Genomic DNA, 10,621 nt, shown 5'->3' with positions numbered 1-10,621 from the left:
TGCAAATGTTTTTATCATCTAATAATAAGGACCCCTGATTACCTTAGACTAACTGTGACCATGCACATTTATGTTTCACCACCTTGAATTTATCCGCAGTGAAAGCAACTTGTTTTGAGTTTGTCAACAGACATTTTATCTCTCCTTTGACTCAGTACGCACTGAAGTGCTGTCTCAATGGCATTGAATATTTCAGCTCCAAAGTATAGAGTAGCTTTTGGCAACAGTCATTTTTTTGAAAACACTGTATAGCCTTGTGTCTTTACACATACAAAATGAAATGCAGTGGGTCCTTCAGGATGACGGTATACTTGTGGTAGTGGTGTGCTTTCAAGATGGAGTGGGGGTTGTGTGTGAGGGGTGTTAGAAAAGGTAAGTATGTAGTTAAACAAATTGTTGTCTAAAAGTAAGCTCCATCAGAGGGTCCGAGGATCCCTGCTTGAAACATTTTAGCAGCAGACATTTCTTTTCTTGCTTGCTGATCATTTTTTACCCACTGATTTCTGCCATTTCTGCAAGGTTTTAGAAAAATGGTCTCATCTGTTGAACTCTCTTGTGCCATTTTTGAAATCTCTGTTAGTATTCATCTGTCACCTTCCCACATTATCAGGGACAATGCAGTACAATAAACCTTAAAGTACATCTCATCTCGTCTCATCTCGTCTGAACATCAGTGCAAAACAGAGTAATTTCAAAACATTTATGAACATGTTGATTCTCATGTCTCTGCACCATCTTAGCCCTGCAGGATTTCTAACACTGTAGCTAAATACAAGCAGGGCTGTGTATAGATCATGTGGTTTTGCATGACATAACTGGATCTCCTTTATTTTGTTCATGCACTTGTCCGGATGACCAAAAATATAAAATAATTTTTGCATAATCCAGATTGTGATTGATTTCCTCAACTCATGGTGCTGAATTGAAGAAGAGGCCTTATTTTTGATACAGGCCTACTGGATTCTTGATTTTGATCATAGAATGGTTAAGACAAAGTTTTAATGACATACTTTTCTGCCACTCTCTCACCTGCGAGCATGCTGAACAAGAGAAGAAAGGACTGCTGACTGAGATCACTGAGAGCAGCATGCCTAGAAATAAGTGGGAAGGCCCTGATTATACTGTAAAATAAAACATGATTTCATGATAACAAGCAAGGTCTGGATCCCGCTGACATCACCGTTTCTCTCTGATTGTGTGTCTGCTCCTCTGACGATCATCATCAGCAGCACATTTTATGAAGTTGCACAAACAACACAACTCCCGTTTTAAAAAGTTTCACCATACCATCATCACAGCACGGAGCCTTGCATATGGAAGTGTGCTATTACAGCAGAATAAGATGATTCATGTTTACCACAATATGTCAAACTGCAATTAGTGCATATATGGAGAGAGGAAATAGGGGGCCTCTTTCTCTCTCCCTCTCTCTCTCTGATCTTCTATAAGGGTTAGAGACACTACTTGTGCATTTGCATGTAGGGGTGCAACAATTTGTCAACATAATTGACTTTAATCAGTAAAAAAATTAGTCGTTGACGCATTTAATAATCAATGACTTGTTTCTGATGTCACTGCACATGTACATACTGTGCAGGGACATAATATTCCTTTATTCAGATTCCCATTAGCTACAGCAGCTACTCTTCCTTGGGTCCACATTGTAGACTGTATAAATAATGGACGTAGTATCCCTGACGTTACCCATCTGTTTCTGAAGCGCTGTTTTGAGGCCAACCGTCGGTGGGAGCTATATTGCTGTTGTTGAGTGATTGTGATGTAAAGAGGCGGGCTTTGAGCCTCCTAGCCAACAGCTACAGTGTTCCCGCCTATCAATCAAGTCAGCTGTGCCTCTCATTGGAAGACTCGTAATCTCAATATCTTTGAAATTACTTTGTTATGAAAAAATTCACCCACCGTACAGTGTGCTCTGATTGAGAAACAAGCTATCCAGACTACATTTGTTTTTTGTACCAGGCTGTAAACATGTTTATTTCTGCTGTAAAGATCAGCTTTTTTGAGTTGATGTGTGGTTTCCGATACATCCAGAGCCAGCCTCAAGCATATCCTCGATGAACTGCAGCTTTTAACACTTAAGCATTGGACTCATATTTTTAGACCGGCGGTTGCCGCTTGGTTTGGATGTAGGGTTGCCAACTGTCCCGTATTAGCAGGGACATCCCGTATATTGGGCTAAATTTTTTTGTTTCATACAGGACCTCAATTGTCCCATATATTGACTATTAACTCTTGTAAATACAGCAGACTGCACTCTACAGATCCTAGATTAGATAAAACGGCAGTGGCAGATCATGTGCCAATCACACTTGTAAAAAAGTGTGGAGAGGATTTTCTCTCTGATGGTAATTAAATGGTCAGACTCAAGAAACAGATGCAGCACAGAGCTGATCAAAAATGAACTTCAAATATCTGTAAACTGTGACTTGTCATGGAAGGACTTCTCTCTGGCTGTGGAAAAGGATAAAGACTGCTTGAGTCAGTCAAGAGCAGCAAAAACGATTCATGAGAAAAGTACATTTGGTGAGTCATACTCCTCTTTTGCATTTAATTTTTCTTTTGCTTGTTTTTTGTTGTAAAGAGCCAAATTGTGGTTTCTTTTAGGTTTATTCATATGAGGTTACATAATGATACAGTAAGGACTAAGGGGAGTATACACACTTTCTGCATTTCCAGTTAAATCAGAATATGAATATACGCTGAATTCACACATCATGCTCAGACCACCCTGGCACCGTGCACCTGTCCCTTATTTAGTAGTGAGAAATTTGGCAACCCTATTCACATACAACATAACATACAAAATATCCATAAAATACAACAAATAAGTCACATTTGTGATGAGTGAGACATCTTATATTCATTCTATCTTTGCTGAAAATGGCTATGTGAACAAAATGTAGCAAAATTACTTATTGGGGAGTGAGACATCTTACGTCATTGCTATCTCTGCTGTGCGTGGCACGTGCAGCGCACCAGCCGGCAAGCAGCAGGTGAGTAAATTATACTAATATGGCGCGGACCGACGCAACAACATTGCGTACAATTTCTAAAGTCCCGGAATATTTTACCTTCAACGCTGAAAAGAGAAGAGCTGCCCTCGACATCTGGACACCGGAACTTGCTTAACATGGGACTACATCAGTAAGTGCAAGCTTTTTAAGAGAGGACATGGTGATGTTCAACTGAACTGTCCAAAGTTAAAGCCACACATTTCCAGCCCCTCACTTTCAAATCTTTACCTTTTATAAATGTTTCTTTTTTTTCCTGTTCCTCCTTCCTTTTCTTTTTATTTCTCCTCTCCTACCATTAAATAGTGGAGCAAACGTTTACCATGCTACTATAGTAACCATGCTACTCATTAAAACATAATCATCCATCTTGCATGATTTAATATTTTTGGCATGGTGGAGTTTAAAAGAATAATATTAAATTAAAAAGCTGACTAAGAACCTTTTAGGTAACTATGAAATTCATTATCCAGGTAGTCGAATAATCGTTTCAATATTCAATGACTAGTTGACTATCAAAATAGTCATTAGTTGCAGACCTTTTATTATCTAGAAGCTGTGCATGTCACAGTCCAATATGACCATAGACTGTATAATGGATGTAGTATCCATGACGTGTTTTGAAGCCAATCGTCTGCGTGAGCCATACTGGAAAAGCTGAACTCATCTAAAAGAGTGTGACGTAAAGAGGCGGGGTTTGAGCCTCCTAGCCAACTATGTGTTCCTGCCTGTCAATCAAGTCAGTCATGTCCTTATTTGGGCAAAAACTCGTAATTTGAATATCTTCTGAACCGTTCTGTTAGAAAAAAATTCACCTCCCGTACAGTGTGTGCCGATAGAGAAATTAGCGACATAGAGCCAAGCCGTTTTTTGAACTGTAAACATGTTTATTAATGCTGCAAAGATGGTCTTTTTTTGAATTGGTGTGTATGTGGTTTCCAGTGTTTCTGCAGCCAGACTCAAGCGGATTTTCAATGAATTGCAGTTTATAACACTTCTGCATGGGCTTCATATTTTGAGACCGGAGGTTGCTGCTTGATTATGACCCCATGAATTGAGCTAATTGCCTGACTTCTTATTTCACTGCATTAACTCATCTCTGCTCTCACAGCACATGGCTGGTATTTTCCTGGAGGCCATGCAGACAGAGCTTAAGTAGTAAGCAAGTTGCTCAAGAATTGCAAAAAGGTTAGATGCAAAGGTTGAGCGGTTACAACCGTGTGCTACCCTCCTCAGTCAAACCCTCTTGCAGCAGTGGGCAGACAGTACTCTGTCGTTTGTTTTGGGTGAGTGGCTTCTGAGTGAGGCCTAAAGCGAGGAACTCAGGTTTGTTTTTCTCGCTGAATACTCTCCAAATCTAGTTCACTCTCGCTGGTTCCTCCAAAGTTGCCTACCCTAGCTCTAAAGGTCGTTCCATATTCTGCATCGCTGTTTCCTTTTTCTAAACTTTGCAGCCACTTCCCTCGCTGTGTGTACTGTCAGTTAATAGAGCACAAATTCCATTAAAACTATTTTTAAAACTGTAAACTCCACTTAGCAGCCATTCTGCAGAATCTCCTTCACTACATTTAAGCGAATGCTAAAAGAGTCCAGGAAATAATTTATTTCTCTGCAAGTGGGTCACTAAGCAGCAGCTGAAGGTGAAATATTGAGATGCATTAAATCATCGGTAGCTTAAGGTGGAATGTTGTGGGCTTTGAAGAAGTGTGTAAGTACATGCCTGTGTGGATGTGTATGTGATGATGTGTGTGCGTGTGGGGGTGCTACATACTCTGGCTCTTTAATAAGTTAGAGCCACTGGAGTCCAGGGTTTAATTAAGAGTTAGAGACAGATTTAGGCCTCAGCAGCACCATGCTGGTCTTCTCCTTGACAAACACACACACACACACACACACACACACACACACACACACACACACACACAGACACAGACACAGACACACAGACACACAGACACACACAGACACACACTGACACACACACTGCAGCAACAGAAATGTCCTTGAATGTTTTATGAATGACACTCTTAACACCCCTGAATAAGACGGACAGTTCGCATCAAAATGGGCAGAAAAAAAAGGTTGATCTTTTAGTTGAGATTGAAGGATTAAAAGTGAAAGTAAAAGGATATAGTTAAATGAATTAGAAAAAAAAGAGGCACTAAGCATGGGCATCTTAAGTAATTTTAATATTTGAGTGCTTGTCTTACTATTACAGAGTATTCACAAAAAGAAAGTGCTGTTGTACTCTTGTTGTCATGGACACAACCAAGAACGTCTTCATGTGTCTATCAGACGGCGGTCTATAATTGACCTTTGCAGAGCAGTCCGTCATTACAGCATGCTTACCTCCCACATCGTCTCCACAGTTACTGGCTGTAACGGTAGCTCTGTGTATCCATTTACTTTGATCAGTGTTTTGTCTGCTAATCTCCGGTCAATATTTTCATGATGAGCTGGCTGATTGGATCTGCTCTGTTTGAAACATAGGGGAACATGCTAAGACTAGTTCCGAATGAGGTCAAAAGACATCCCGGTATCCATCTCAGAGGTTTTCTTCTTTAACCCTCTTGTTATGTTTGTTTCTCTGCAACAGCAATAATGTTCCTGGGTCAATTTGACCCGGGGCATATTCAATTATCCAAAAGTGCCAGAACCCTAAAAAACCTCAATACACATTTTTTAAATCAAATTTTTTATTTAACTCACTCATTTTTCATTAAAATTAATGTTGAAACTTTTTAATGTACATTGGAAAGCCCTAATTATAAATACAATACTTTTACATGACAGATTTTTGTTTATTTTATATACATTTTTTATTTATTTTTTTATGAAGTGATGTTGATAAATTAACACGACTCTTCTGTCACATGCTGCCCAGATTTCTATGCTGCATTTAGCTGGTTTGGAAGGCATACATTGCCTAAAATAGACTTTAAAAAGGGTCAATTTGACCCGCAACATCTCGTCAGGACATTTGTATATGATAAAAAATGTTCAACATTACCTAGATTGTACTCTCAATTGATATTAACTATATCTTTATGCTTTAAATGTCCCATGTTATGGTATTTTTTTCTAGCTATTTACAAATTCAGCCTCTGTGGAGGATCTGCAGCCTCTCAGTTTCTAACCTCATCATTCATGCAGTGATCTCAGGGGGCAGGATGCTATGATAGTGAGGCTGTGTGCTGATTGGCTTCATGTAGTTTGTAGAAGACTCCACTTACTGACCAATCAATTTGCTTGATCGTGGAGCTTTATTCAAGGTATTGATTGTGCTTTCTTGACATAATTCAACAGAGACCAAAACATGTTAACACCTGAGCCTTTCAGCTGTTGTACACAGGAGATGTATAATTTCATACATGTAGTTTTGAATCAAGTCTTCATTGTATCCATAAGTCATAAGAATAGATTAGAGCAAACATCAGCTTAAGGGAACACAATTGAGTTATTATGATCTGTGATATCATCTAATGATGGGAAGGTGATATAAAAGGTCTTCATGTATGCACTGACTCAGCATTCCTTCTTATCTGCTTGTTCTTCCTTCATTTTTCAAAAACATTTGTGTTGATTTTAGTTTTGAGTTTCATATTTTCTTAAAATCATAGTTTGCTCTTAGTTTGTTAAATGTGACAATCTGCCAATTGCTGGCTTGTTCATGTTTGTGGTCGGTCATATGTTGCTTTCATTGCCTCATTCTTCTTGAGTGTTGCGGCCACGGTTATAACAGCATGTCTCAGAGTGGTATGATTGAGTTTTATTGTTATTTTTTCTCTCTTGCACTGATGACTGCAAGAGAGGGAGAGCGAGAGAGAGAGGTGGAGTGCACACATACATGTGAACAGTGCAGACATAAAGAAGCAGATCATTTATAAAGCTCTATATAACTGAATTGTTGATGAAGTTCAGTACACACGCTGCAGTCTGGAGTGTTTCAGTAGATACACAGATTGAATTTAATAACTTGACAATGTTATTTTGCCAGGAAATCCTCCTGTGGATCAATATTTTTTCACCTCATGTTCACACTCCTGACGTGTGTGTGTGTGTGTGTGTGTGTGTGTGTGTGTGTGTGTGTGCGTGCGTGTGTGTGCGTGTGCGTGTGCGTGCGTGTGGCTGTCACATTAGTGCTTGTGTTGCTGTGCACCTGGTGTAACTTGTGTGTAAATCTGGGATTGGCACAAAATCAGATATGTTCTGGAGGCTGAGTCATCGATCTCAGAAACATCAGCCGATCAGATCAACAGGCTGGAAATTGGTCATCAGTCAGGTGATCGGTGCATCTTTTCTTGCTTCATAGATCTGATCTGATTTTAGTTTAAGTTTCATCACAGCATCCTTTGCATAATCCAAAGTGTCAGTTATGGTAGAACAGGGTCAGTTCATGTTGAGTAGTGATCCCCGGTTGTGGTAAGAACAAAGGAAAGTTTAAATCACATCAGGAATCTCCTATATTCAAATATTTGCACTGGAACATTCAGCTGTGATGGTTTATTAAAGCAAAGGTGAGCTGAGGTGAGCGCCGGCCTGTCAGGAGAGATAACGTTTAGACCAAATGTATTTATCTCAGCTCCAGGTGGGGGCCTGAGTCCCGGCATAAACAATTCTAAAATAACAACAGTGAAGCTGTTTTTCTGCGATTATTGAAAATACTCTGTGTGCTCTCCGCTGCCTCCTCTCCCATGGAATTTTAAATTACTCTTCTTTTGAACCTGTGTTTCTGCAAAGCAATAAATATGAGGTAAAGAGGTGGAGATCAAAGCGAGTGTACAGAATTCATTGCAAAGCAAAAGGTGTGGGTGAAAGCTGAAATTAAAGCTGCTTCTGTAACACCACACTCTGAAGCCCCTTAATTCTTTCATGTCATTTAAATGTGAGTTCAGCGTACGCTTACATCTAAGGACTTTTTCAGTGTTTTATCATTATTTGCTTTCTCTATAGGTTCCCTTGTTCTCCAGCAGGGTGTTCAGTTCACATGACTCTGTTGATTTCTGCTGCCTCTGCCTAAGTGCCTCTTTTCACGTTTCATAGTCAGCTGTGTAAAAAATCACTGCGACTCTTTCACTCTATTTTCCCCTTTTACACACACTCAGTATAACCACACACACTCTTAAATGCAAAATGAGCTATGTGTTGTCAGAAACTTCCATAAAGCTGCTGCATTTTCCTGCTTCGTCCATGATGGCGTTTCAAAACCACTACAAATCATTTCAGCACTAAAAAACAAATCTTTACATCGCCTCTTTATGGCCCGTGACTGAGGACTGAGGCTGCAGTGCAATGTGTCTTTAGTCAGCTCAGACTTCAATTTCAACGCCCACGTCAGGAAAAGTTGCCAAAGAAAAAAAAAAAAAAACAGATTTAAAAGGTAAACAGGGATTTAGCTGCACTGTGAGTTTCTGTCTACGCACACACAACTGTCTCCACCGGCTGATTGATGTTGTCCCACAGCTCAGGAGTTGTCTCGTGTGTGTGTGTTTGTGTGTGTGCGTGCGTGCGTGTGTGTGTGTGTTGTGCTGGAATGAATATTGATTAATCGTGAAATCACTCCAGTTATTTTGCAGTTTTCCTTTTAGGTTTAATTTACTAAATTGAGTTGAATTAATAAAGTATTTGGAACGCTGTGTCAGTTCTTCGGTCAGTGTTTTAATCCTCCACTTTATTTAAAGGTTAATTCACAAACTACTCCTCTCTGCTCACCTACTCTCACAGCACACACACACGCACACACACACACACACACACACATATACAGGCTTGTCTGTTTCTCTGTATTTGTCTGCTCTGCTGCCCTTCTTTGTCAGCAGAACGTACTGTGAGTCCTCCAAAAAAACACAAAACACCCATTGGATTTCTTTTTCTGCAACTCTGCTCTCACAAAGTGAAAGTAAGCTGTGTGTGGAGAGTGCTGCTTTTTAAATCTCACCGTTGTCACCAAATTACACCAACCAGGTGCTTTTTAAACCTGTAATACAGCAGCCAGGAATCACCACTTCAATCACTGCTGTCACTTGTGGGACACGTCTGTTTCTCGATGCTTCTCCACAGAAGTTTGTGATCTTCTGTAGAGGAGTGTGGCAGCAGTAGAACAAACAAGAGGTGAGGGGAGTTTGCCCACTAATTGCCTGGATGTGGATGCTGTTGTTTCCTCTAAGGGAAAAAAAAGAAAATATGCTAGAATGTGTGAACTCACAAATGTGCTCTCTGGTCATTAATGAGCTGGACCACAAAAGTAAAGAGTGTGTTTTCTGAACACTAGATGAAAATGTATCTTTCTATCTTACAGAACCAGCTGGCTGTGTCCTATCCAGGCATATACAAGACAAGTGTAGTGTTCTTGGGTTTATCTCCATCGAGAGGGGGCGTTGTCTGCTGAAAAAGAAACATGACCCTTGTAGGTTTTGTTTCACTTAACTATTTCATTCGTGCTTTCTTCTCCATCTTATTTTGTAATATTTCAGTCATAAAGGATTTAAATCTTGTTGATCTTCAACTCAGAGATTGTTTTATTCTCAATTCTCACCACAACAGGAGATCCTTGTGTGGACAAGATGGAGTTTAATGACTTGGCATATCAGTATTCAGTCCACACTAAGACAGTGCAAGTTGACATCAGCACCAATCAGTGGTACAAAACCACCGAAACAACTGTATCAGTGTTTCTCATAGAATGATGCTGTTCTGGTTATGGGGGGATCCATTGAAAATATCTTCATACAATACTCTGTTTTTATGACATACTGTCTTTTATTTGGCTAATATACACTACTTACAAAAAGTTAGGGATATTTTTCTTTAGGGTGAAATTTATGGAAACTGTAAAAAATATTTTATTTAGGTATGAGCATGCAACGGTAATTTATTAATCTCAAACAACTTATTGAAACAAAAGTGATGGATATACAACAACAAAAAGATTTAAATGTCTCAATCACTCGTCATTTTTCCTTGAGCATTGGTTACAGCTTAACGACGATGACGTCTCATGCTGTCCACAAGTCGACTAATTGTCTGCTGAGGCTCTCCACTCTTCTTGAAGGGCTGCCCTCAGGTCATTGAGGTTCTTGGGTCCTGAGTTTTGACCATAGACTGAATAATAAATAGACGTAGTATCCGTGACGTCACCCATCTGTTTCTGAAGTGCTGGTATGAAACCAATTGTTGGCGGGTACCGTATTGGAAATCTAACTTCGTCCAAGCTATTTTGAGGTAGAGAGGCATGCCTTTATTTAGGCAAAACTAGCCACTTTAATGTCTTCAAAATGATACTGTTATTTAAAATATTCACCCCTGTGCAGTGTGTGCTGACAGAAATTAGCTACTCAGACCTAAACCATCTATTGAGCCAGGCTGTAAACATTTTATTTCTGCAGCTTTTTTTGAATGGGTATGCATGTGGTTTCCTGTGTTTCTCCGTCCTGTTGTTGATCGATTTTTAGGTGGTGTCTTGGTCTCATGATGTCAAAATGTGAACAGCGTGATGAAGAAGACTGTTTGAATACAAATTTTCATTGATTACCTTGTCAGAGAATAAGTACTGAAACATCTGAACAGTTGGACATGTGCATTCAATAGTTTAG

The 10,621-nt window shown here is 39.6% G+C and overlaps 1 long non-coding RNA gene across 1 annotated transcript; it reads left to right on the top strand.

Moving 5' to 3' along the window:
• The first annotated feature begins 3,010 nt into the window (after positions 1-3,010).
• Positions 3,011-10,039, top strand: LOC117812013. Its single transcript, XR_004631107.1, has 3 exons — positions 3,011-3,162; positions 9,328-9,435; positions 9,573-10,039. It is a non-coding gene; the product is annotated as an uncharacterized LOC117812013 (long non-coding RNA).
• Positions 10,040-10,621: the final 582 nt, after the last annotated feature.

Source organism: Notolabrus celidotus, chromosome 4 (genome assembly GCF_009762535.1).
Source record: "Notolabrus celidotus isolate fNotCel1 chromosome 4, fNotCel1.pri, whole genome shotgun sequence".
Lineage (NCBI taxonomy): Eukaryota > Metazoa > Chordata > Actinopteri > Labriformes > Labridae > Notolabrus > Notolabrus celidotus.
Note: the sequence above shows the minus strand (reverse complement) of the source record. Positions and strands in the feature narration are given on the sequence as shown.